At 38.9% G+C, this 27,281-nt stretch overlaps 1 pseudogene; it reads left to right on the forward strand.

The window, feature by feature from the left end:
- Positions 1-5,147: 5,147 nt before the first annotated feature.
- On the forward strand, positions 5,148-26,559 carry LOC139361352 (transcription factor NF-E4-like; annotated as a pseudogene).
- Positions 26,560-27,281: the final 722 nt, after the last annotated feature.

Genomic DNA, 27,281 nt, shown 5'->3' on the forward strand with positions numbered 1-27,281 from the left:
GGACAGAAAGCCTTCCAAATCAAGATCTCTAACCAAGAACTCCAAAAGTACCCTTTCAAACTATCTTCTTATTCTCCATCTAAGAAATCTCCCCAAAATCATACTGATTGGGGACAAGTCTCCCAAACCAAGACTCTTTCTACTAATTAGGGAGAGTCAATCAAAACTCCCAAAGGAGCTGAACCAAGACAGAGACCCTGCAGAGAGGCTACAGACAGGCACCCCACCATGGGACTACAGAAAAACTGAGACCCCTGAAGGAGTCAAACCAATTGGGAGCAGAAAGGAGGCATTGGCAGCACCTAGGATACTCACCAAACTAGACACCTCATAATGGGGCTATACCTACAGACACTCCATGACTGGAATACAGACAGACACCCTATTTTAGGGCTATAGTTACAGCACCCTATGACAGGGCTAGTTATGGGATGCCTCCTCAGGACTCTTTCTCTATTGCAATTAAATTCATGCACATTGGGTTGGCAGCACCCCACCAGTAGAGACAGTACCAGAGTCAGCCTCCAGTCCAAGAGAACTATGTGGCCACTTGGGTTGGCCTCTGGATCCATTGCTGGAGGGGAGCTACTAAATCACAGGCAGGTAGCTACAGGGGCAATCCCAGATGAGCCCCCAAATTTGTAACCACCTAATGGGTTCATCTTGCCTACTGCCTGGACAGAGCCAGTTTATCAAGACAGAGGAATTGCAATAGAGAAATAGTAACTGTGAAAGAGAAAGAGTAATTCTCTATCTCTCATGTGTGAGGAAGACTTGAGTTTTATTATTACTCAAATCAGTCTCCAAACTGGGTAATTTATAAAAAAAAAAAAAAAAAAAAAAAAAAAAAAAAAAGATGTTTAATTGGCTCACAGTTCTGCATGGCTGGGGAGGCCTCTGAAAACTTACAATCATGATAGAAGGTGGAGGAGAAGCAAGTTTCTTCACAAGGCAACAACAGAATGAGGGCATGCAGGGGAAACTGCCACTTTTAAAACCATGAGATCTCATGAGACGTCCCTCACTATCACTGGAAGAGCATGGGGAAAACCACCCCCATGATCCAATCTCCTCCCACCCACTCCCTCCCTCAACACATGGGAATTACAGTCTGAGATGAGATTTGGGTGGGGACACAGAGGCAAATATCACTACCTGACCAATTGACTGCTCCACATCTACTATACATCTATTTCTCTTAATCTATGTCACAAATGTTTATGTATATATTAGATGTCCCAACTCTGTCCAGAAAGGGAGACAAGTGAACTCTTAGTTAATGGTAAAGTCAAGATCTCTGGATGATGTGTAAGTCATCTTAGTCAATTCCAATTTTAGATCCTCCTAGTTTTCTATGTATGGATAATTGATATATGTATCTATTCTCCAAACAATATAAAATTAAGAAAAAAGAACAAGACTACTGCAATAAAATTGGGACTGGAAGACAAAATATAGGGATTATTACAGGGTTATATGATATGTAGTGTTCTTCTACGAAGGAATCACAAGGAATCACTGCCCTGGGAGAGGATTGCATTACTGGGTCAGCTAGTTTGGGCAGTCTCCAGGTCTATTCATCCATGGTCTTCTATTGCTGCATTTGAGGCAATTATTGGACATGCTCTAAGTAGACAGAGGTCATAAATGAGAACCTTTCAACCCGTTTTGTAACCTTTCTGATACTTCATCATATAGCTCACGTGACCGTTTCCCTCTATTTGACTTCAAGCTCTTTGAGGGGAGAGACTATGTTTTACTTACCATTTGTTTCCAGCAGAAAGTACTGCCATGGTTATAAAATTAACACTTAATAAATATGGAAAGAATCAATTAGTGAATGGACTGATAAACTGATTAACAGAACTAGACAGTCTCCAGGGAAATGACCTGGTACTTTCAGAAAAATAATTATCTAAATGAGAATAATAGTAGGCCAAAATAATTATTTATTTTATGCAATACGAAGTTTGTTATGTTTTATTTCACATCAGATTGAATTTTCTTGTGGGATAACTATGTTTATTAAATAGAAAAACCTTGCAGAAGAGTCTAAATCAGATTCCTATATAAAAAATATTGACAATTTTTAACTACTTCTTTGGAAATATATGTACTTTTTATTCCCAAGTCAATCAAACATCTGAAATCATATAAAGATTTAATCACCTATACTTCCATGGGGCTATTAAATTTAGTTGGTGTTTTTGAAATCACTTTTTCTCCCTTGATTGTAATAATTTGCAAAGCAATTGCCCATTTATAAATTCTATTATATATATTGCTTATTTATTTTTTATTCTTTCTACAAATGCCAGAGCAAACTGAATAAGATAGTTATCTTCTTCATAATTTTAATATCTCTAAACCTGAGAGAAGAGGCTGGATGTTGGCAAGAATGGCCTCTGGACAATGGCCAATTTAATCTGGTCCTCTCTGGACTTGTTAACAATTACAAGACCCACTAGGATATCACTAAAGTTCTGGAAATATTTATAAATCTTTTGTGTAACTGATTTCATAACTTTTATTATTTTTTGAGTAATTCCTTGCCTTTGAAACAAACTTTATTCTAAAGTGGTGTTTCACAAACTTCAGTAGTTTATGAATTATCTTCATGGTTTTGCAAAATTCTGAAGACCATCATGTCTTTATTTTTTTAAACCCAATTCACATTTTTACTTAAATATTATTTAAGAAATATGTTTCTTATTACCAAAATGTGAAAACATTCTTTTTTTATAGATATCTTCTTTCATAAACAGACTGTAATCACAAATTCAATATAAGCAAATAAAAATCATTAAACCATAACTAGGTATTTGTATTAGTACATTCTTGCATTGCTAAAAAGAAATACCTGAGACTGAGTAATTTACAAAGGAAAGAGCTTTAATTGGCTAATAGTTCTGCAGGTTGTACAGGAAGCACAGCAGCATCTGCTTCTAGGGAGACCTCAGGAAGCTTCTAATCATGGCAGAAAGCAACAGGGGAGCAAGCATGTTACCTGGCAAAAGCAGGAGCAAAGAGTAGGGGACAGTGTGACACAGTTTTATACCACCAGATCTCATGATAACCCACTCACTATTATAAGGACAGCACCAAGGGATGGTGTTAAACCATTCACGATAACTCCACCCCCATGAGCCAATCATCACCCACCAGGCCCCACCTCAAACATTAGGGATTACATTTCAACATGAGATTTGGGTGGGAATACACATCTAAACATGTAACTCCATTTCTGGCCCCTCCCAAACCTAATGTTCTTCTCATATTTCAAAATACAATCATGCTTTCCAGTAATTCCCCCAAATCTTAATTCATTCCAGTGGTAACTCAAAAACACAAAGCCAAGTCTTAGCCAAGACAAGGTCAATTCCTTCTTCCCATGAGCCTGTAAAATAAAAAAAAAAGTTAGTTACTTCTAAGATACAACGGGAGTACAAACAGGTAAACATTCCCATTCCAAAAGGAAGAAATTGGGCAAAAAAAGGGCTACAGGACCCATGCAAGTTCAAAACCCAGCAAGGCAGTCATTAAATCTTAAGGCCCCCAAACAATCCCACTTGACTCCATGTCCCACATCCAGGCCACTCTGATGCAAGGGGTGGGCTCCCAAGGCCTTGGGCATCTCTGCTGCTGTGGCGTTGCAGGGTTCAATCCCTGCAACTGCTCTCATGAACTGGCATTGAGTGCCTGCAGCTTTTCCAGGAACAGAGTACAAGCTGCTGGTGGAGCCACCATTCTGGGGTCTTGTGGAGGGTGGCCCTCTTCTCACAACTCCACTAGGAAGTAATGCACTGGGGACTTTGTGTGGGACTTCCAACCCCACATTTCTCCTGTCCACACTGCCCTAGTAGAGGTTCTTCATGAGGGCTCTGACCCTGCAGCAGGCTTCTGCCTGGACATTCAGGCTTTTCTATACATCCTCTGAAATCTAGGCAGAGGCTCCCAAGCCTCAACTCCTGTACTCTGTGCACTCACAGACTTAACACCATGAGGAAACCACCAAGGCTTACAGCTTGTACCCTCTGAAGCAGCTGTTCAAACTATACATGAGCCCTTTTAAGCAGTGACCAGAGCTACAGTGACCAGGATATGTGGAGAAGTGCCCCAAGGCTGTGTGGGGCAGCAGATCCCTGGGCCTGGCTCATGAAACCATCTTTTCCTCTTAGGTCCCTGGGTCTGTAATGGGAGGAGCTGCCTCAAAGTTCTCCAAAATGCCTTTAAAGCCTTCCCTGCCTCTCCCATTGTCTTAGCTATCAGCACTTGGCTTCTTTTTAGTTATGCAAATATCTCTAGCAAGTGGTTGCTCCACAGCCTACTTGAATTCCCCTCCCAAAAACCTTTTTTTTTTTCTCTGCCACATGGCCAGGTTGCAAATTTTCTGAACCTTTATGCTCTGCAACCCTTTTAAATATAAGTTCCACCTTTAAGTAATTTATTTGCTCCTGCATATGAGTGTAGGATGTTAGAAGCATCCAGACCCATCTTGAACACTTTGCTACTTAGAAATTTCTTCTGCCAGATATCTTAGGTCATCACTCTCAAGTTCAAACTTCCACAGATCCCTGGGGCACGGACACAATGTAGTCAAGTTCTTTTCTAATGCATAACAGAAGTGGCCTTTGCTCTAGTTTCCAATACATTCCTCATTTCTATCTGAGACACCATCAGCGTTGCCTTCACTGTCCATATCAAATATCAGCATTTGGTCAGAACCATTCAACCAGTCTCAAAGAAATTTCAAACTTTCCTAATCTTCTTTGTTTTCTTCTGAGACCTCCAAACTCTTCCAACCTCTGCCCATTACCCAGTTCTAAAGTCACTTCTACATTTTCAGGAATCTTTATAGTGATTCCACAATCCTCAGTACTCATTTTCTGTATTAGTTCATTCTTGCATTGCTAAAATAAAATATGTGAGACTGAATAAATTGTAAAGAGGTTAAATTGACTCATGGTTTCACAGGCTATACAGCAAACAGCAACATCTGCTTCTGGCAAGGCGTCAGGAAGCTTCCAATCATGGCAGAAGGCAAAGGGGGAGCGGGCACATCACATGACAAAAGGAGGAGCGAGAGAGAGTGGGGAGTTGCCACACACTTTTAAACAACCAGCTCTCACAATAACTCACTCGCTATCATGAGGACAGCATCAGGGGATGATGTTAAACCATTTGTTGAAATCTGCCCACATGATTCAATTACCTCCCACCAGGCCCTACCTTCAACATTGCGGGTTACATTTCAACATGAGATTAGGGCAGGGAAACACATCCAAACTGTATCAGTATTGTTTACTGCTAAAGTATAGGAGCTTGAGATCAATTAAAAAATAAAGATTTGCTCATGTTAGACGGATGTTAAATAATATTTAGCTTTAAATTGAAACTTCCTCTTTGACATTGTTGGGCTTGAAAGAAAAGAAAAGAAAGTTCTCACTATCAAATTAATGTTATTTTTTACCATGCCCTTTGATATGGTTTGGATCTGTGAACCCACCCAAATCTCATGTTTAATTGCAATCCCCAATGTTGGAGGGGAGACCTGGTCAGAGGTGATTGAATCATGGGGGCAGTTTCTCATGAATGATTAAGCACCATCCCCTAGGTGATATTTTCAAGATAGTGAGTGAGTGAGTGAGTGAGTGATTGTGAGATCTGGCTGTTTAAAAGTGTGTAGCACCTCCCCCATCTCTCTTCCTCCTGCGCTAGTCATGTAAAGTGTTTAACTCCCGCTTTGCCTTCTGCCTTGCTTGAAAGTTTCCTGAGGCCCCCCCCAGAAACTGAGCAGATGCTGCTATGCTTTCTGTAAAGCCTGCAGAACCATGAACCAATTAAACCTCTTTTCTTTATAAATTACCCGATCTCAGGTATTTCTTTATAGCAGTATGAGAATGGACCAATACATCCTATTATCAAATATCATGTCCAATGTTACCTAAAGCCCTTTCTAATGCCAATATCATTCCTGTTTCCAATTTTTGGGAAATAGCATTCTAAAGAGGTATTTTTGTATACATTGTACACTTAAAAAATTGTATGCGTATGTGTGTATGTATGTACGTGTGTGTGTGTATATATACACATTGTGTTTGTACCATAGGGATGTAAGACATCTAAAGCTTATAGCTTGTATAAATGTAAAAATATTCTTTCAGAGTTAGACCAACACCCTCAAATAAAATGTTATGTAAACTATATTTTGTATAAATATGTTCCTCAGCTTTCTGACTTAACTGATTTGTTTTTACTGAAATAACTTTATAGTCTCATATCAGGAATAATAGGATTTTCTCATTTTCTTATTATCAAAAAAAAAAAAAACATAACAAATGCTGGTGGCGGAGAAAAGAAATCTCTTTTACAATGTTAGTGGAAATGTAAATTACTACAGCCATTGTGGAAAACAGTATATAGTTTTCTTTAAAAATTAAAAATAGAACTGTCATACAATCTAGCAATTTCATTATTGAGTATTTGTTTCAAAGGACAGAAAAAAATATATATCTGAGGGATATATGCACCCCTGTGTTTATTGTAACACTATTCACAATAGCCAAGATATGGAATCAACCTAAGTGTCCATGAAGTGATGAATGGAGAAACGAAGTATGATCTATATAATAATGGAGTACTATTTGGACATAAAAAAAAATGAAATCTTGTCATTTGCAGTAACTCTGATGGAACTGGAGGCCATTATGTTAAATGGAATAAGGAAGGCACAGAAAGACAAATATTGCATATTCTCACTCATAGATGGGAGCTAAACAATTTGATCTCATGGAGATAGAGAGTAGAATGATGGTTGCTAGAGGCTAAAAAGGGTAGTGGGGAGCAGGGGATAAAGAGGGGATGGTTAATGAGCACAAAAATAGAGTTAGATAGAAGGAGCAAGATCCAGTGTTTGGTAGCATAATAGAGAGACTACAGTTACTACATAATAGAGAGACTACAATACATTACAATAATGTATTATATATTTCCAAATAGCTAAAAGAGATTTCAAATGTTCCCAATACAAATAAATGATAAATGTTCGAGGTGATGAATATCCTAAATACCCTCATTTAATCATTGCACCCTTTATGAATGTATCAAAATATCAAATGTTCTTTATAAATATATACAATTATTTGTATCAATAAAAAGTGAAAAATAAAAAGGAAAGATTTCCCCATGTTCAATTGAGACAACAAACTTTAAGTTAATTCTGATTTTTGTTTTATTAACTTCCGCCCCTGGGCCTCTCCTTTATTTTCTTCTTCCCCTTTGACTCAGACCCTAATGTATTCTCCATTTAACTGTCAGAGTGATCTTTTATGAAATCAGATAAAAATCTTGGCTCTGCTTTAAAACTTTCCATGAGTTTCCTGTGCAGATCAGAATAATATTCCACTTGAAGCTCTTCCATGGTTGGGCTTCTTCTTATCTCCATTGAGTCTCCTCTGGCTCACAAGTGTAGTCACAGTAGCTTCTGTTTTGTTTTTCATACATGCCAGGCTTTTTCCTGCTTTAGATCTTTTCCACTTACTGTTTTTTTTTTTCCCCTGGAATTCTCTTCCTCTGAGGTTTTACTTAGCTGATTCTTTATCTTCCTCAAGTCTTGAGTTAAATGTCTTTTAGGTTGTCCCTGTACATCCTTTTTAAGTGGATCATCCCCTTATGTGGTATTCTCTATCTATTTCCTCCTTATGCTTAGTAGGTTGGGATTATATATGTGTCTTGTTTATTTTCTACTTCCCTATAAGACTCTAAGTTCTATGAGGGCAAGGCTTATGGTTATTTGCATGCACTTTCTCAATATTACCCTTGGGGTATAGAAGTACTCAGTAAATATACATACACATACACACACACACACACACACACACACACACACACGTATATACAGATATAGATATAATAAATGAATCCTCTTCAAAGCGTTGTTTTATTTATTTCATTGGTTTCCCTGATTATAAACTCAGTTAATAAGCTTTTAAATAATTAATTTGTTAAAATGGGAGTGCGTGCCATGTTTAGCATTCAGAAAGATTTGAGTAAGCAATTGAATAAACAACTTCCCCTAGTTTGTAATAAACCTTAAAACCTTGCAGTGACTGAGCATAAGGGGCACCATAAGCAACAAAGAGAGATGAATTTATAGCATTAAAGGCAAGCCAGCAATACTGTTTTAAATCTTCTTCTCATGACCTTCTTATAATTATGAATCCCTAAGAAGAAATTCAGCTGCTTTCTATGTCTGAAAGTCTGCTTAACTATGCTTAATTCTTTTGCTTTGGCTCATCTCCAAACTCTGTAACTTTCTTTGCCTAACTAGAATTGCATTTGGACTTTGGGAGGAAACAGTTATTGTTATACATTTGTAGGTGTGAGCACCAGCTGCTTGTGGAAATTCCAATTCATTATACATTTAATTTTATAAAAGAATAAGCAAAACTTGGAATGTATGGCTTTAGTCCTTACAGTTGAAACTCAACTGTACTATTGATTTATTGTGGAAATATTATACAATTGGCCAAAATTTTGATGTGTCCATTACTTCATTAATAAAGTAAACACATTCACTTATTCTTTCTTTTTTTTTTGAAAAGGAGTTTTGCTCTCGTTGCCCAGGCTGGAGTGCAGTGGCACAATCTCGGCTCACCGCAACCTCTGCCTCCCAGGTTCAAGTGATTCTCCTTCCTCAGCCTCCCAAGTAGCTCGGATTACAGGCATGCACCACCATGCCAGGCTAATTTTTATATTTTTAGCAGAGATGGGGTTTCACCATGTTGGTCAGGCTAGTCTCGAACTCTTGACCTCAGGTGATCCACCTGCCTCGGCTTCCCAAAGTTTTGGGATTACAGGCATGAGCCACTGCACCCGGCCTCATTTATTCTTATCCAGTTTCCACAGGGGCCTTACTTAATATTTCTGAAAACCATCTCCAAATACACATAATAAATATTTTTGTAGAACACATACATACACACTGGAGACTTTTTCCAAATTTTGCATTTACAATTGTGGCACATACTGCCAGCTGACCACAGATAATTTCTTCATCCCTTCCGTAGTGTGGAGTTGTTGCTGGACAATGGCTACCCACTTAAGGACTATTATTTCCCAGCCTCTCCATGTTGCATCCAGGTAGACCCTGTGACCAATGGATGTCTACATTACCTCTAGGAGAAGGTAAGCTTGTGATATGTAATCCTCAGTGTTCTCTTCCCTCAGGACTGCTGGTTGGATAACACTGATGTGTCTTTGCTCAAGCCAAACAATGTAATATGGGGTTCCTGAATCACAGCCTGAGAACAAGATGCTCTGGAGAACAACCCACCAGGAACATCCGCTTTGGACTTCACGTAAATGAGAAATACACTTTCATTTTGTTATGCAACTAAGATTCTAAAGTTTGTCTGCTACAACAGTTGCAATATTTACTCTGATGAATGTAATATAAATTTACCAAATAAACTCTGTAAATATATAAGTGTAATGTATCTGCATACATTATTACAGAGCTAGTTTAGCACTCATTTTACACATGAGAAACCTGAAGAAAAAGAGACCTTGAAGAGTTAAGCAAACTCACTCAGATTATAAAATACATTACTTAACAGCTAAACTAATTCTAGTGTTTACTCCATTATAGCAGGAGTGGACACAGTATGGCCCTCAGGCCAAATCTTGTCCACTGCCTATTATTTAGAAAAAATAAATGTTTACTGGAACACAGTCACAATCATTCATTTATATATTGTAAGACTGCCTTTTTTGCAACAATAGCAGAGTTAAGTAGTTGCAACAGAGGTCATATGAACAGTAAAGCTTAAAATATTTACGGTCTGGATCTTTACTAAAAAAGGTGGCTGACCCATGCATTGTACTATATGCCCATGGACTCTCAATTCTGAATACAGGACATAATAAAAAGGTAGGCTCTAATTTTATATTGTAATCACCTGGTGGGTTCTTGCCTGCTGTACAAATAAAACCAATTCACTGAGACTGTGGTATTGCAATAAAGAAAGAATTAAGTAATGCTAGATTAGCCATGCAGAAGAAAGAGTTATTACATCAGTCTCTTTGAAGGCTTGGAGGTTTGGGTTTTTGAAGGATGGTGTGATGAGTAGGGAAGTAGGGAATGAGCACTACTGATTAGTTGGGTATGCAATCACATGGTTGTAGAACAGTCCTCATGTGCTGAGTCCACCTTTGGGTGGGGACCACAGAAGAACTGAGTTGTGAATCATAGTCCAGATGTGATCAGTCAATTGCCAGAATGCAAACATTTGAAAAGCATCTTGAAATATCAATCTTAGGTTCTACAATGGTCATGTTATATAAAGGAAAAACTGGAGAAGTCACAAATCTTATGATCTTTGGCCACATGTCTCCTATCAGTTAGGGATTGTAGAAACTATGCCTACATTTTAGCAGAGTTCAGGCCCATCCCATAATCCTAATCTCATGGCCTTTTATTAGTTTTCAACCTTTTAACAAGAACGGGGGTAGCTTTCGGGGGGGATCATTACCATCTTTGCTTCCAGGTTAAACTAAAAACTGAATTCCTCCCATGTTTAGCTGGGCCTATGCCCAGAAATGAGCAAAGACGGTCAGACTGTGAGGCTAGAACAAGATGGAATCAGCCATGTTAGATTTCTCTCACTGTCATAATCTTTGCAAAGGTAGTTTTTGTATCCCTCCTATTTTAGTGGAAACAATGGAAAATCCTTCAATTTTATGTTTTCTTCTCACTTTCTCTACTTTGTGCGCTAACCTCCTTCTTAACTAATATTTGGAAATAGTTTGATGGATCCAACTTCCTCTTATGCTTCTGATATTATCTAAGATAGGGTCCTATGAGGCAGAACTTTAAAATGAAATGGTAAAAGACTAAGATATGCTTTCCCATCTGTCCTTCATTGCCATCCCAATGCTGAGACTGAGCACATGCTAATTAGTGCATTCCCTTAGACTCTACCCAAAGGCCTCTAATAAAATGCCCAGGAAAACAAGATCCTGACATTTCTATTAAACTCAGAAAAGGTTTTTTCTTTTTCCAGTTCTTTCTGTCTACAAAGATTCCATCTCTCTCTACAGGGGTGTTTCTCTACATTTTTTTTACATTGTCACTCAAGACATATGATCATGTTTGCATTGATAAAGTAGGCCTGTAGGCACTGTCGAATTCCCAATTTACATATAAACAATTCCAGCACTTTCTCTCTCACTTTTCGAAAACACATCAGACTGCAAGAAAGAGGTCATTTATTATAGAACTAACCTTAAATCCATTATAAGTTATTTTTTAAACCTTACATTAAAACATTGATAATTAAACTATCATTAATCAAAAGTAGTTGCTGTATCTCTCATAGCTGGTTCTGACAAACAAGCTTACTGTATTACTAACATGAAGATAACTGATTCTATATGAGAAGGAAGAATTTGAGAGGCTCATAAGAAATTCTGTTTGTTTCCTCATTGTAAGTTGCAGTAAAAATTGATTTAAGCAGATAAAACTCAAAGAAAGCAAAACACCTCAGATAGTCCTTTTTGGTTTATTTTAGAAAAAGTGAAATAGGAAAAAAGAAACTGTTTCTAATTAGATCTGAGAGGGAACAAACCCAGATCATAATTCAAAGATAATGCTATCAGAAATCTTACATTCTAACATATCCTTGGGTTGACAAGAAGAAACAAAAGGGATATGTGGCAAACGGCTACTGATGTGTTTTTAAGGCCCTATTACACCAGACACCCTCAGTTTGTAGCAATCATGCCTTTCAACTTTTCTTCCTCAACTCTAACTCTCACAACTTCTGCATTAACTTAAAGCTGATAAACTCTTTGTTCTAACTGCCTATTAAGCAGAGGTAGAGTTGGAATGGAAATTTCTTATCCAGCTGCAGCAAACATGGGATGTGTTCCTGGCATTTTTAGAAAAATCAATAACTGTAGTTTCCAGAGAATTCTTGTTATACACAGTACATACTTCTTATAATTTATTCTATAATATTGGTATATTATGGGTTAAATTTATTTCTCTGGTTGACCCCCGAGTATGGCACCATGGAAATCATTGTGAGTCTGACAAACAGCCACCTGCAAAATGTATTTTAGAATACAACTCACTGCAAGTTAGAAATTGCCTCGACATTTTTGTTTCATAAAGAAAACTTGTTTTGCAAAGTGGTGAAGACTGGGTAGTCAGTCTTGGATGCAATCCAAGTGCATTTATTTGCTGACATAATGGCAACTACCATAACAAAAGCCTTTTATAGGTAGTTTCTTCTACAAATTAGTCCTAAGTTGTGGCATTAGTGAGAAAAACACTCTTCATTTTATCAGTTTTAATATGAATTCAAAAATTTAGAACCACATGCACATCATGGCAAATGCTCCTAATGATGAAGCTAATTGTCTCTGCAATACATTTTACTATTTTATTTTATTCAAAAGCTTTTTCTTGGGTCCATCAAAGACAGCTAAAGTTATGCACTCTTATGCATGTCATGATATTGGCAGTATATCATTCTTTATTAAGTTTTAATCTTTATTTTGACAACTAGTTTTAAATATTGGCCAAGTGATGACTTTTGCAATTAATGTGAAACAGTTGCTGTGAGATTTTTTAATTTGACAAGCTCATGTCTAAAATGTTAATAACTTTTCCAGATAGTGGAAAGTAAATAAAATTGTATGCTATCATAAGAAGTATTCATATGTGGATAGTGACACAAGGGGATAATTTTAAGGATATTTATAATGTGATGTGATGACAGTGACATAATATTTTTTATTTTTATTGCTGGCTTTAGTCAATATGTCTCTCATGTTTATTTGTAAGTACTAAATTCACAATTTTTTAGATATAAGAAATCAAGCTATGTGTAAATAATATTGTTATTTCCCTTGATATGTAATAACATTTCCTTCAATAATTCAATTTATTGGAAGATATTCTAAGGGCAAGCAAAGAACTTTTGGATTAATGCAAATATTTTCTATTATTTTCAGATATCTTCTTTTATTGTATGAAAAGTCCTCTCTCCTTTTTTTCTTAAAATTTTTTAATGCTATTCTTTCTGTTTCATAGGAATAAATGTTTATCCAGCTTTCCAAGGTTGACCCCATATGTTTACCTTTTATTATGAGTGAAGATATAAGTTTTAAACTTGATTATAACTTGGCTTAATATTTGAGCAAGCAATTTTACTGATGGTGGAACATTTAATTTTCCTGATTTAGGGCATTATCATCATTTCTAGAAAAAAATCAGCCTTTTTATATAAATATTCAATGATATTTATTTCTTGTTATTTGGGGAAGGATGTTTGTCCTATGGTTACTTTTCTCTTGACATGTGCTGATGATATAATTTATCTTCTATTTTCTTATTCCTTCCCTATCAACTTCATCCTTTACTCCCCAGATGCAGATTAACATAAAGATAACGAAACAAGCATCAGGACCTCTCACTTCTCAGGCACTGTCTAAGGTCCTGGTGGAGTCCTAGTTAAGTATTAAATGGTCAAATGTATTTTTGTAAAATTTAGAAAAGTAAGATAGTTTCAGGCTACAGTGTCTTTTCATACTGAGAATAATGACAAGCTGTTATTAAGAGTCTCGATATTTAACAAAGATCACAGAAGTAGAGGTGGAAAGAAGGGACAGAATTGTGAGATACTTGGGAGATAGACTGATATTTAACCAAGACCATGGAATTAAAGGTGGAGAGAGGGACAGAATTGTGAGATATTTGGGAGACAGACTGATATCTCTATTCTTCTCATGATCTATTTTCTAACTAACTTGAACTTATTGATACTTCCCAGGCATCACCTATGTGTTCCCACCTCTGTGCCTTGACAGTTATATTTTCTCTCAGCCTGGAATCTCACTCATCCTTTGAGGTACAGTTCTGATGCCAACTGGCATTTCTCTAGTGCTAAACACACAGTCAGCTCTTAGTGCATAGTGTTGACTGCAGAAGGTGAACTAAGGCATGAGTCTTCACATGATTTTTCTCTAAACCCAATAACTTGGCTTTTTCCTTTGTTTCTTTTCTTGCTTTGGAGTGGGGAGGAGAATAGGACATTAGCCTTAGTTTTTCTTAAGCAAAGGAAGCACTGTTCCAAGGAGATCCAGCATTACCCCTTGATTTTGATAAAGTCCAGAGGCCTCTGATCTTGTTCTTGGCATCACTGATTGTTTTGGAACCAGACCAAGTACAGGTGTAATTTTTGGAGGGAGTCAAAGAAATTAAGGTGTGATTATGATATGAGGATGAAGTACTCCCACAACATTTGCTCTTTGCCACATAGGAATATGAAAACAGTTAGAACTTAGAACAACTGACATAAAATTCTCAGTATTCCACTTACTAGCTGTTTTACCATGGGAAAAATATTTAAGTTTTATGAGTTTTCTCCTTTGGAAAATAATGATAGTGTAGAGGTGGAGGGAGATTATCTTTTCTTCCTACTGAAGGTTCACTGAAAATGAACTGACAAAAGGCAGCTTAATATGAGTAAGTTGTACAAAATTTATTGAATGTGCATGGGAGAAAATCACAGAAGTATGGTTATCCAATAACCCAATGAAGCCCAGATGCTGATATACCCTTCTTTACAGGGGGAGATGGAAAATGTAGGTGATTTTTTTGAGGGGTAATGATTATTAGGGAGAATAAATAGATCCAAGAGACAAAAATTAACTTGTAAATGATTCCCTTTGGAATTTGAATGAACTAGATATTATCTTGTGAAAAAGTCTGTCCAGGTGTGGTTACATTCCTCAATCTTCTTTTCTGTGACAGATAATGAGATTTCAAGAAGGAAGTAGAAGGCAATTGTGTTCTCTTTGGCAGGTGCAGTCGTAAGGTAGATAGGGGAATATCAGAGTAGAGTCTGTTCCAGCATCTTCTGACCTTTAAGGGTCTTTAATTTAAAACAATCATCATACTACGGTGCCATATTTAGGAGTGAGGTTCCCTGGTCTCCTTCAATTGTATATTTCTATCTATTGGTTTTTTGGGGACTATAAAAAAGGAGTGTATATCTAAATACCTTGTTCATGTTGTGCTTAATAGCAATTCTATATCAGTTAGATTTCTTCTTTCTTCTTCCACTTTTTACCTTCAGCATCTTTCTAAGTCAACATGTGATTCAAGCAAAAAAGTCATCCTGGAAGATTTTTTTTTTTTTTTTTTTTTTTTTTTTGAGACGGAGTCTCACCCTGTCACCCAGGCTGGAGTGCAGTGGCCGGATTTCAGCTCACTGCAAGCTCCGCCTCCCGGGTTCACGCCATTCTCCTGCCTCAGCCTCCGGAGTAGCTGGGACTACAGGCGCCCGCCACCTCGCCCGGCTAGTTTTTTGTATTTTTTAGTAGAGACGGGGTTTCACTGGGTTAGCCAGGATGGTCTCGATCTCCTGACCTTGTGATCCGCCCGTCTCGGCCTCCCAAAGTGCTGGGATTACAGGCTTGAGCCACCGCGCCCGGCCGGAAGATTTTAATTAATTAAATTTATATTGTATAGGTTACTTTGTATGTTCACATACACTCTCCTAATTTATCTTCTTACTGATGTAATGAGGTTAGCTGAGGAATCAGAGAAGGTACCAACCAAAATGGGTGCACACTCGCGTGCACATACGCACACACACACATAAACACATACAAACACACACATTTAGACATGTTGGTGTGCTCTAGATAGTTATTATCCAATTTTTATAGATAAAAAAACGGGGGTCCCAAAATTGAAGTTACTTACAAAAGCTGACATGTCCCTTCTCTTAACACCCTGTTTTTCACCTGTTTAACTCCTGTTTGTTCTGTTTGTCCTTCAAGGGTCACTCATGACAGTTTCTTCCCCTTTCCTGTCACTACCACCTCTGCCAGCCTGGGTGAGGTACCCCTTGTCTGTGCTCCCATTGTTTTCTGTATATCTTTATCATAGCCATTATCACACTGTGAACACTTGTCCTCCTATTCACTGTATACTCCTTTATGAAAAAGAACATTATTTATTCATGGTCTTTTTGCACAGTGTTTTATATGCAATATGTTAAAAATTGCCTGTTGAATGAAAGAACAAAAATGAATGGTGACTGGGAAATTGAAATTATTCAGCAGCATGTGTTTAAAAATCTAGGGATTCTTTAGATGGAAAGAACCAGGGTCTATTAATTTTTGTTTGTGGAGTAAGAGGTGTGTGTGTGTGTGTATGTGTGCAAACATGTATGTAAAGACAAAGACTACTGTTTCATTATTGATGTTACCAAACAAGGCTTGGATCTGTGTGCCTGGTACACAAAAAAAGGCAAACACACCAGGATTTTCAGCAAAAGAAAGTGAGTCATTTATTGTAGGTCACCAAGCAAGGAAGATGGGCAGCTAATGCTGAAGATCTGAACTCCCCAATGACTTTCAAGCAATGGTTCTTAAGACAAGAGTACATTTTAAGAAAGCAGAAGTTACAGGCAAAATCATAAATCAACATAAAGAGTATATACATTTGCTTGGCCCAAAAAGATGGGATGTCTTGAAGTAGGGGCTCACAAGTCATAGGCGAATTTAGAGATTTGTTTTTAATTTGCAATAGGCTAAAGAAGCAATGCTTAGTTTAAAAGCTTGGGGTTCAACAGAAAGGAATATTAAGGTTTAGCCTGTGTGCAAGATGCTCCCCAGGACCCCCAGGAAGAAATTTAGGGCAAAGAAAGGTGATCAGATACTAGTTCTTAGTTTTCTCTTATCTGAGGTCTGTGCGACAATGTTTGGCGTTTTTCTTTCTTCTTCTTTTTTTTTTTTTTGAGATGAAGTCTCACTCTGTCGCCCAGGCTGGAGTGCAGTGGCATGATCTCAGCTCACTGCAACCTCTGCCTCCCAGATTCAAGTGATTCTCCTCCCTCAGCCTCCTCAGTAGCTGGGATTACAGGCACCTGCCACCATGCCCAGCTACTTTTTGTATTTTTAGTAGAGATGGGGTTTCACCATGTTGGTCAGGCTGGTCTCGAGCTCCTGACTTTGTGATCCGCCTGCCTCAGCCTCCCAAAGTGCTGGGATTACAAACATGAGCCACCATGCCAGACTGTTTGGCATTTGTCATTTGGGGAGTCCAGGTTTCCGAAAAACAACTCAAGTCCATATGTTCAGATGTAATCTTTTAGTTTTCAGGGGCAACCAAAACACCATGTGACTCTGACTTGCTTGGGAGGCTATTGTTGTAGTTATTGCATCTTCTTGGTTATCAGGTTGTTCATTTATTTTTGCTAACTAGGTGCCTAGAATTTTTTTAAAGGGACTTGAAATACGTATTATTTAGATTTTATGCTTGGGGAGAGGTCCCAGCAGGCCCCTAAGAGGGGTCTTTGCCCTATCTCATTGATACGGGAAACTGTATCAATTCTTTATAGTACTTCTAAGCTAGTTTAATAGGTGTATACAGAATATGTCATGCTAAAATAGACATTGTGTAGGAACCAAGGCCTTTGGCCCTGTGAAGTTTCCCTGAAAAATCAATTAACCAAAGACTGATTAATTAAAGAAAAGGCATAAAAACTTACTGTGTACACACAGGAGGCTTCAGAATGAAGACTCAACTTCCCAAAGAGATACAGAAGCTTATATGCCATCTCGAGGTTACAGAAAGAATAGGGGCTTGGATTTTCACAAAACCGGTCATGGGAAGTGGGAGAAGAGGTATTCTCTTGAGGGACAATAAATGATTATTAGAAAGAATGAATGGATAGAGAACAGAGGTTAAATGATAAACAGTTCTCTTTGGAAACTGAATAACCTTGTGAGACATTATGTTGTAAGAGTTTGGTCAGGTATGATTACATTCTTTGTCTTGCCTCTGCCATAGATAATGAGATTACAGGGAGGAGGAAAAAAGATTGTTCTCCTTGGTGGGCAGAGACTTAAGGCAGATAGCGGAACTTCAGACAACCACCTTACCCTATGCTTTGGGAGAAACAGTAGGAACAGTAGGAACATGTCAAGGGGACCTTGAGGCTTCTTCAATTTTTCTGAGTAACAACAATTATAATCCTTGAAGTAAAATAAAAGTCACAAAAATGTTATTTGTGGAAAGGGGAAGAGTCAAACTTATCCTTTTGCTCTTCTAATGGTGCTTGACAAGAATGAATCATAGTAACAGCAAGGTAGGCTCATTCTTCCTAAGCCATCAACAGAAAGGTGGCTTCTTCCTCTTCCACAAGCGATTTTGCTTCAAAGAAGACAGGAAGGGAGTGGCTTTTTATATGGATATGGGGAAACTTTGATAAATGAATCTGATTCTAAGTGTGGGGAAGGGAGAAAAGTAGAGGAAGGTTAAGTTCATATCCAAAATGACTCCTTATTTTTCTTGCGTTTCTGTAGGCACTTCTAGAGAGAGAGCTGGGCACTCTGTGGAGTTTTTTTTACATGACCTGAGGCCTTACTCTAGTGGCACGGTTATACTGGTGAGAATCACAATAGACTATATTTGCATTCATTCTGGGGACAGCTTTGAATTCACCCACACGTTATAATAAGTAGAACATTTGCCCACAGATTTCACGTTGCTCTAGTGTCTTAATGATCTTCCCCCAGTGCCTGTGATAGACTTAAACATAATAGAAGCCAATTTTGACTCGAATTCAATGTTCTCTGTAGGAGAGGATGACTGAAGTTTAATTATAATTCCTTTATACCAAATGTGTGTGCATTCTCCAGCATTTGATGGGATTCCTCCAAAATTTCCATCTCAAAATCAGCCCATCAGTAGAACAGTCACATGCTGCCCAGTTAATTATAATGGAATGTGATGGTTTGGGGCTGTATTCCAAACAGAGCACCATGACATCTATAAAAACAAGCTTCTGGAAAGCTAATAAGACAAGGGCCTTTGTGCTATTTCAAATGTTTTTATTTTGTTTTGTTTTTTTCTCCTTACGTAAATATGCCAAAGATGGACTAACAAAAAATGTTGCTTATGTAGTTTTTGTTACATATGTAGGCCATTTCATTGCCCCTCATCTTCTCTGTCTACGTACAGCTAGGAATAAAACTCACAGTTCTTATAAGACACAGAAGTTTAAAACATATTTTAGCACATGGTGGATTTAAAACGTATTCATTGTTACTTTTAAAAATTAAATTTTCCCAATATAAGTACCTTTTAGAAGAGTGCATAATGGACTGTGTAGTAAAGGCAATAATCAGTCTTCATGTTTATTTCGTGCCTCCTAAGTCACAGACCTGAATAATAGATGCTAAATAGAAAACTGTATTTCATAGATTAAATCGATACTTTGTGGATTACTATGTATGTTTCATATACATGTATGTGGAAGGGGATGGTTGAAGCTGTATTCCCCAAATAATACAACACAGGGACTTCAACAGAGAAGGCAGGAGAAGTATCAGTCTGAATAGACACTATAACAAATGTTGCTGGGCAACTTCCAGAGATGCAGCAAGGAAGGAAACACTTTTAAAGCACTAGGAATATTATAATATTATAAAATGAGCAAAAGTATATTTGTGATCTGGTACAGGTAGAATACAAACATATGAAAATATTTTGATGAGCCACTTGGAGCTGAAGGTGAGATTGCAAGAGATGGGCGTGATAGCAATAGATAATCCATACACTGCCTCTAAGGAAAGTGGGCCTGGTTAGCCAAAGAGGTTTTATTTTCTTTAATGAATGATGATTTGAGACTTTTTCACCAAAGCTGTATTTTTCAGGGAAATAGAAGGCAAACTAAGCATTACTGTTAGAGTAGGCAGACAGACATGAGCAGGAAAGGGAGCTCCCAGGGAACGAGGCTCTAGAAAGTCTTGCATCCCAGAGACCACCTCGAACATGCATGCTAACTGAGCAGAGAGGAAGGGAAATACCTATGCAGAACAGAACACTCCTTAAGACACCCAGTAATTATTCTGTGATTGAGCTGTCAGAATATAGCTAGCTATATGCTGATAAGAAGGGACAAGGGACAAAAGGAAAATTCCTGAAATATGTACAGGCACAATAAGTACAGATTTGACCACTATATGACCTTCCTGGGGTGGCAGTAATTAGCAACACTACCATTAGGTATGATTCATATTGATCATCAGTCCCCACACATGCACATCTACTGACAGCAAGGGAGAATCCAACAAACCTGGGCAGGAACTAGAGGATAACAAAGGCAGAAACTTAAGACAGAAGCAGGAAACAAGAAAAAGGCAGAGACTTAAGGCAGAGGTGGGAACTTAAAGAAAAAGTCTAACATAATAAAAACTTCAACACAGAACTCTCAGGACTGTTCCTAGCCATGTGAGCCTGATCCTCTCTTGGAGTGTACCTTTATTTCCTTAATAAACCTTTTTGGCTCCTTTACTAGTCTCTTGACTGAATTATTTCCTCCAAGAAGACAAGAAGCAAGGATCTTTCACTTCCAGGTAACACTAAGAAAGTGCTCTTTCCTCTATATCCCTTTCTATCATTGTGCTCAGCATTATCTCCAAATAAGTGTTAAAATACCTAAATCATTCAAGTTTGTTGGGGTTCAATGTTATGCACTGGACTTACATGCTCACAAGCACATTTTTCTAACCCAGTGTATGCAACAGTTTCAGCCAATTAAGGACTTAGGTTCTAGTTGCAAAGTGACACAGAATCAAATTATTTTCTCTTCAAATGAGTGTGCTTGTATAAAGAGATTCAGAATCAGAATTGTAAATAAATCCAACAGAAGCCTTAATATCCTCTTCTACTTCTGTACAGCTATTATAGGCACAGTCTGGTGAATTGTTGCCTTGGCTTATTAGTTTCAAAACGCTTAAAAAATCTAATCTGAGATTCCTTATGAAAAGGTTCTAGCAAAGCCAATTTAAAAGGAGCCTATATGGGCAATCACTATTTTTGCTGAACTTCATGCAAATAATCAGACTAAGTATCATAAGTCTAGAACTTATTTCACCAATAAATTGGTCTTACTCTGATTTCTCTTTTGGTAAAAAAGGGACATGTGAGACAGAAGAAAAGTAGGTTTCAGAAGACAACTATACTATACCTGTTGTTAAATTGTAGCCCTGACCATTGTTTTTGAGTTTTCATTATTTTCTTACAATTTGGACTGAATCCTGAATTATTTCCTGCCATAGCAAGTCTATAAAGAAGGGTCTCAGTGTAATTATAGTTTTTAGTTGACTTCTCAAAGGAATAGGTTTTTATCTGTCATTGTTTTATTTCTTCCAAGAAAACAAAAATTGTGAAATTTTGTAGACTAGAGATGATTAAAAAATGATAACTGTTAAAAAATTCAGTGACTGTGGACTATTGAAGAATGAGACTCCCCAGAACTGAGGGATGAAAAGTATCTATTACTCTAATCTCAGCAGAGGGTGATCATCAATGCTTCTATGGGAAGATTTTTTAACCAACACAGGGTCATGAAAAAGAAAACTAGCTCAGAACAATCTGAGAGTTATGTGAGATATCCAAAATTTATCAGACCCAGAGAAACATGAGTATGGGACTTTAGTTATGCCCTCTACACTCATGCCTGGGGACAATTGTTTAAAAATATTTCATTCCTGACTAGTTGCCTCAGCCATTATCTTTATCTTTCCAGAATTTGTGATACAAAGAATAATGTATAGCCAATCAATAGCTTGTTGTTTTAATGTAAATTCTTAGTAAACAACGTAGGAACTGCCTCTTCCTTTCCTTTAAAAATCCACTTGTCTAGGCCAGGGTCCAAAAGAGTTTTTCTCAGGTTTTCTTCTAGGATTTTCATAGTTTCAGGTTTTACATTTAGGTCTTTAATTCATCTTGAGTTAATTTTTAAGTTAATTTTTATGTTAATTTTTATGTATTGTGAGAGGTGTGGGTTCAGTTTCATTCTTCTGCATGTGGCTATCCAATTTTCCCAGCACCATTTATTGAATAGGGTGCCACTTCCCCAGTGTATATTTTTATTGACTTTGTTAAAAATCAGTTGGTTGTAGGTATGCGACTTTATGTCTGGGTTCTCTATTCTGTTCCGTTCATCTATGTGTCTACTTTTATATTAGTATCATCTGGTTTGGGTTACTGTAGCCTTGTAGTGTAATTTGAAGTCAGGTAATGTGATGCCTCCAGCTTTGTTCTTTTTGCTGAGAACTGTTTTGGTTATTTAGGCTCTTTTTGGTTCTATATGAATTTTAGAAATGCTTTTTCTAAATCTGTAAAAAATGACATTCGTAATTTGACAGAGATTGCATTGAATCTTAGATTGCTTTGGGCAATATGGTCATTTTAATGATATTGATTCTTCCAATCATGAGCATGGGATTCTTTTTTTTTAATTTGTGTCATCTATGATTTCTTTATTCAGTGTTTTATAGGTCTTATAGAGACCGTTCACCTTCTTGGTTAAATATATTCCTAGGCATTTTACTTTTTTGGTAGCTTTGCAAATTGCCTTCTTGATTTGGTCCTCAGCTAGATTATTATTGGTGCATAAAAATGCTACTGATTTCTGATGTTAATTTTATATCATGAAACTTTACTGAATTCATTTATCAAATCTGAGAGTTTTTTGGTGGAGTCTTTAGGGTTTTCTAGATATGGGATCATATTGTCAGTGAACAGAGAAAATTTGACTTTCTTTTTCCAATTTGGATGCTTCTTTTTTTCTTTTGCTTGATTTCTCTGGTCAGGACTCTGAACAAGAGTGGAGAAAATAGGCATCCTTCTCTTGTTCCAATTCTTAGGGGGAATGCTTTCAGCTTTTTCCATTAAGCATAATGTTGGCTGTGGGTTTGTCATATATGGTGTTTATTATGTTGAGGCATGTTCCTTCTATGCCTAGTTTCTTGAGGATTTTTATCATGAAGAAATGCTGAATTTTATTGAATGCTTTTTCTGCATCTGTTGAGAAGATCATACGGTTTTTATGCCTCATTCTGTTTATGTTATGTGTCATGTTTATTGATTTGTGTATGTTGAGCCATCCTTGTATACCTGGGATAAATCCCACCTGATCATAGTGTGTTATCTTTTTGATGTTCTATTGAATTATGTTTGCTAATATTTTGTTGAGGATTTTTGCATTCTCAAAAGTAAAAACAACAAAAATAGACAAATGAGACTTAATTAAATGAAAACCTTCTGCACAGCATAAGAAATAATCAACAGAGTAAACAGACAGTCTACAGAATGGGAAAAAGTATTTGCAATTGATGCATCCAACAAGGGCTAATATACAGAATTCACAAGGAAGTCAAACAACTTAACAGGAAAAGAACAAATAACCCCATTAAGAACAAGCAAAGAACATAAACAGACATTTTTCAGAAGGAGACATACAATCGGCCAACAAATGTATGAAAAGTGCTTAACATCAATAAACATCAGAGATATGCAAATTAAAACCAAAATTTGAGCCATCTTACACCAGTCAGAATGGCTATCATTAAAAAGTCTAAAAATAACAGATGTTGGTAAGGATGTGCAGAAAAGGGAATGCTTATACAGTGTTGACGGGAATGTAAATTAGTATAACATTTATGGAGAATACTGAAAGATTCTTCCAAGGGCCTGAAAGCTTGAAGGGATGAGTAATTCCTGGGCCATTCTTAGGCCCAGTCCCAAGGTTCAAGGCTACTTGTGCCAGCAGCATGTGCCAGCAAGATAGCAGAAGCAGGAAGTGAGCTGGCCAGAAGACACCTACTCTTGCCGGAAGACATGTACCCCTGAAGATTGAGAAAGAGGCCTTCTGCGTACTAAGTAGCAGTCACGTCAGACTGGGACACTTCCTGTTTACAGGAGACCACCCTAAAACCCCTACTCCCTCCTCATTTGGTGCTGGCGCCATTTTAGGCCTCAGCCCACCTGCACCCAGGTGCTCATTAAAACAACGTGTTGCTGGGCTGGGGGTGTTGGCTCATGCCTGTAATCTCAGCACTTTGGGAGGCCAAGGCAGGATCATGAGGTCAGGAGATTGAGACCATCCTGGCTAACACGGTGAAACATCATCTCTACTAAAAATACAAAAAATAGCCAGGCATGGTGGCACACACCTGTAATCTCAGCTACTCAGGAGGCTGAGGCAGGAGAATTACCTGAACCCTGGAGGCGGAGGTTGCAGTGAGTTGAGATCATGACACTGCACTCCAGCCTGAGAGACAGAGTGAGACTCTTGTCCCCCCCTCCAAAAAAAAATGTTGCTCCACACTGCCTCATGTTGTCTGTTTGTGCACTCGTGGGGTTTGAACCTATATGACAACCTTACATCTGGTGCAGAAACCCAGGAGGGGCTCAGGTCTGCATCCCCTGTGGACCTACCCCTCCATCCTGGAGAGCAGGCCACAGCAGCCAGACAATGGAAGCTCCTCAGCCTCCAGTCGCCTTTTTGTGCATGCACATGGGTCACTGATCTCGCCTACTGGTAAGTTTCCCAGGAACCTCGTTAACAGGGAAAAATCCACATGGCCTCCCTTGGTTTCTCGTGTGAAAATCCAACGTTGGTTCAAGAAGGCTCCAGCATGTGCCAGGCACTTGCTAATCATCTGGTCTTAGGGGGACGCCTCTAAGCCATTGATCCCATTCCAGGAACGAAAAAGACAGCAGTGACAATCACTCCTTTTATCATCTCCCTCCGGCGTCCAGGATGGTCTCGGTTTCCCTGTTCTCCTGAGTCTACCCTACCATTATGGGAAATTCCCAGTCTTCCATTCCAAAGGACAGCCTTCTAGGCTGCCTCATAAAAACCTGCAAACCTGCAAACCTTAGGCTTCAGGCAAGATATCCACCCTAAGTGCTTTGTCTGTTTTTGCAATTCAGTCTGGCCACAATACAAATTGGATAATGGGTCCAAATGGCCCGCAAATGGAACATTCAACTTTACAATTTTAACGGACTTAAGCAATTATTGCTGATGAATGGAGAAATGAGGAGAAACTCCTTATGTCCAGGCTTTTTGTAGTCAGATCACAGCCCAACCTCTGCAATTCTTGCTCACCTGTTCTAATCATTCCCCTGCATTCTCGCCGCCCTGATCGCCTTTCTCCTCCCAACCCTACCTTTTTTTCCTCCTTGGATCCAGTAGACTGCTGTCCAGCCCTCCCAGCCCCTACATCTCCCTCTCAACTGTCTTCCTTAACCCCCCAAGCCTCCTCTTTATCTTCTCAGCTGCCATCTTCTCAGCCGTCTTCCCAGTTGCTATCTTCTCAGTTGCCATCTTTCCAGCCGCCATCTTCCCAGTCAGCAGTATCCATCTCTTTTCCTACACTGTCCTCTCCTCAGGACAATTCTAGTATTGTCTGTACCCATTCTCCTCCCCCACCACCCTCTCCTGAGGCTTGTAAACCCATCCCACCACCTTACACCCCTATCTATCCTCCACTGCTTGTTAACCCCTCTTCCCCCATCAAACCCTCAGCAGCAACCACTTCTGGCTTCTTCTCTCCCACCCATACTCTTTCATGCGCCATCTTTGGCCCATGCCCCACCCTTACTTTCAGCACCCGTGCTAGAGTGCCCCCTTCAGGAAGTAGCAGGAGTTGAAGGTATTGTTAGAGTTCATATTCCCTTCTCCCTCATTTACCTCTCTCAAATTAACAAAAGATTCAGTTCATATCCAGAAGACCCTATCTCTTATATTAGGGAGTTTCAGTACCTTACCCAGTCTTATGAACTAACCTGGCATGACCTCTATGTTATCCTGTCTTCCACCCTCATCCCAGAAGACCAGGATTGTATCTGGACTCTAGCTCAGGCACATGCTGATATAATTCATCACCAAACTCCTGCCCAGCCTACTGGCACAGAGGCTGTCCCCAACCAGGACCGCCACTGGGATTATCAAGACAGGGCCTCTGGATGCCACCTTGAGACCACATGATTGTGTATCTCCTTGCAGGACTCAAAAAGGGTGCCCATAAAGCAGTAAACGATGAAAAACTTTCAGAAATCATTCAAGGTCCTGACAAAAACCCAGCCCTTTTTCTCTCTCATTTAACTGAAGTCTTCATAAAGTATACCAACCTAGACCCAGCCAGCTCAGAAGGAACCACTATCTTAAACCTTTGGTTCATCTTCCAACTCACCCCCGATATCTGGCGCAAGCTTCAGATGCTTGACAACAGTCCTCAAACCCCACAACGAGACCTTCTTAATTTAGCCTTCAAAATCTTTAACAATCATGATGATGAAAGTAAAAGGCAAAAACAGGCAGAGTTTCAAATGCTTGCCTCCACCATCAGGGGCCCTGCAGGCCCATGGGGCCGCAGCTCCACACAGAAGCCTCCTAGCAATCCACCTCCACCTGGCACCTGTTTCAAGTGTGGCAATGAAGGCCACTGGTCCAGACAATGCCCAAACCAAGGTAAGCCCATCAGGCCATGACCCCCTCTGTGGAGAACCCCACTGGAAGTCAGACTGTGAGTGGCCCCCTCAAGGACTGCCCCCATCCCTTCCTGAGCTGGCCAAAACCTCCTACTTGGATCTCATCGGACTTGCTGCTGAAGACTGATGGTGCCCTGGGATGGATGCCCCAGCAACTACCATCTCTTCATCCGAGCCAAGGGTAACTCTGATGGTGGCAGGTAGGTCAGTATACTTTTTAATTAATACCAGGGAAAACTACTCTACTTTACCTAATTTTTCGGGACCCATCCTGTCCTCCCAAGTCTCTGTTGTGGGAATTGATGGACAAGTCTCCAAACCCCGAGCCACCCCTCCAGTTTTCTGCTCCCTTCACACCTTTTCCTTCACTCACTCTTTCTTAGTCCTGCCCTCATTACCAACTCCACTCCTAGGCAGAGACATCCTTTCAAAACTCCAAACTATTCTCCACTTCCATGTTCCCCATAGTACCCTACGCATCAACCCAGACCCCTCCAGGGCATCTAACTTTCTTCTACTCCTCCAACCTCCCACCTTAAAACATGCAACTTTTCCTTATCCCCCATCCATAGTTAACCCCACTGTTTAGGGTACTTTCACACCCTCAGTCGCAGAACACCACACCCCCATCTGCATTAACCTTAAAGAGCCCACCCAGTTCCTATCACAGAAGCAGTATCCCATCCCCCAAGCTGCTCTCACAGACCTAAAGCCTATCATTTTTCGCCTCCCTGCCAGTCACCTACTCTGCCCAACAAACTCCCATTTTAACATACCGGTTCTACATGTTAAAAAGCCAGATGGAACTTACTTAGTCCAGGACCTCAGGCTCATTAACCAAACTATACTCCCAGTATGTCAGTGGTTCCTAACCCATATACTTTCCTTTCCACAATTCCCTCCAGTA

This window comes from Macaca nemestrina, chromosome 2, assembly GCF_043159975.1.
Source record: "Macaca nemestrina isolate mMacNem1 chromosome 2, mMacNem.hap1, whole genome shotgun sequence".
Lineage (NCBI taxonomy): Eukaryota > Metazoa > Chordata > Mammalia > Primates > Cercopithecidae > Macaca > Macaca nemestrina.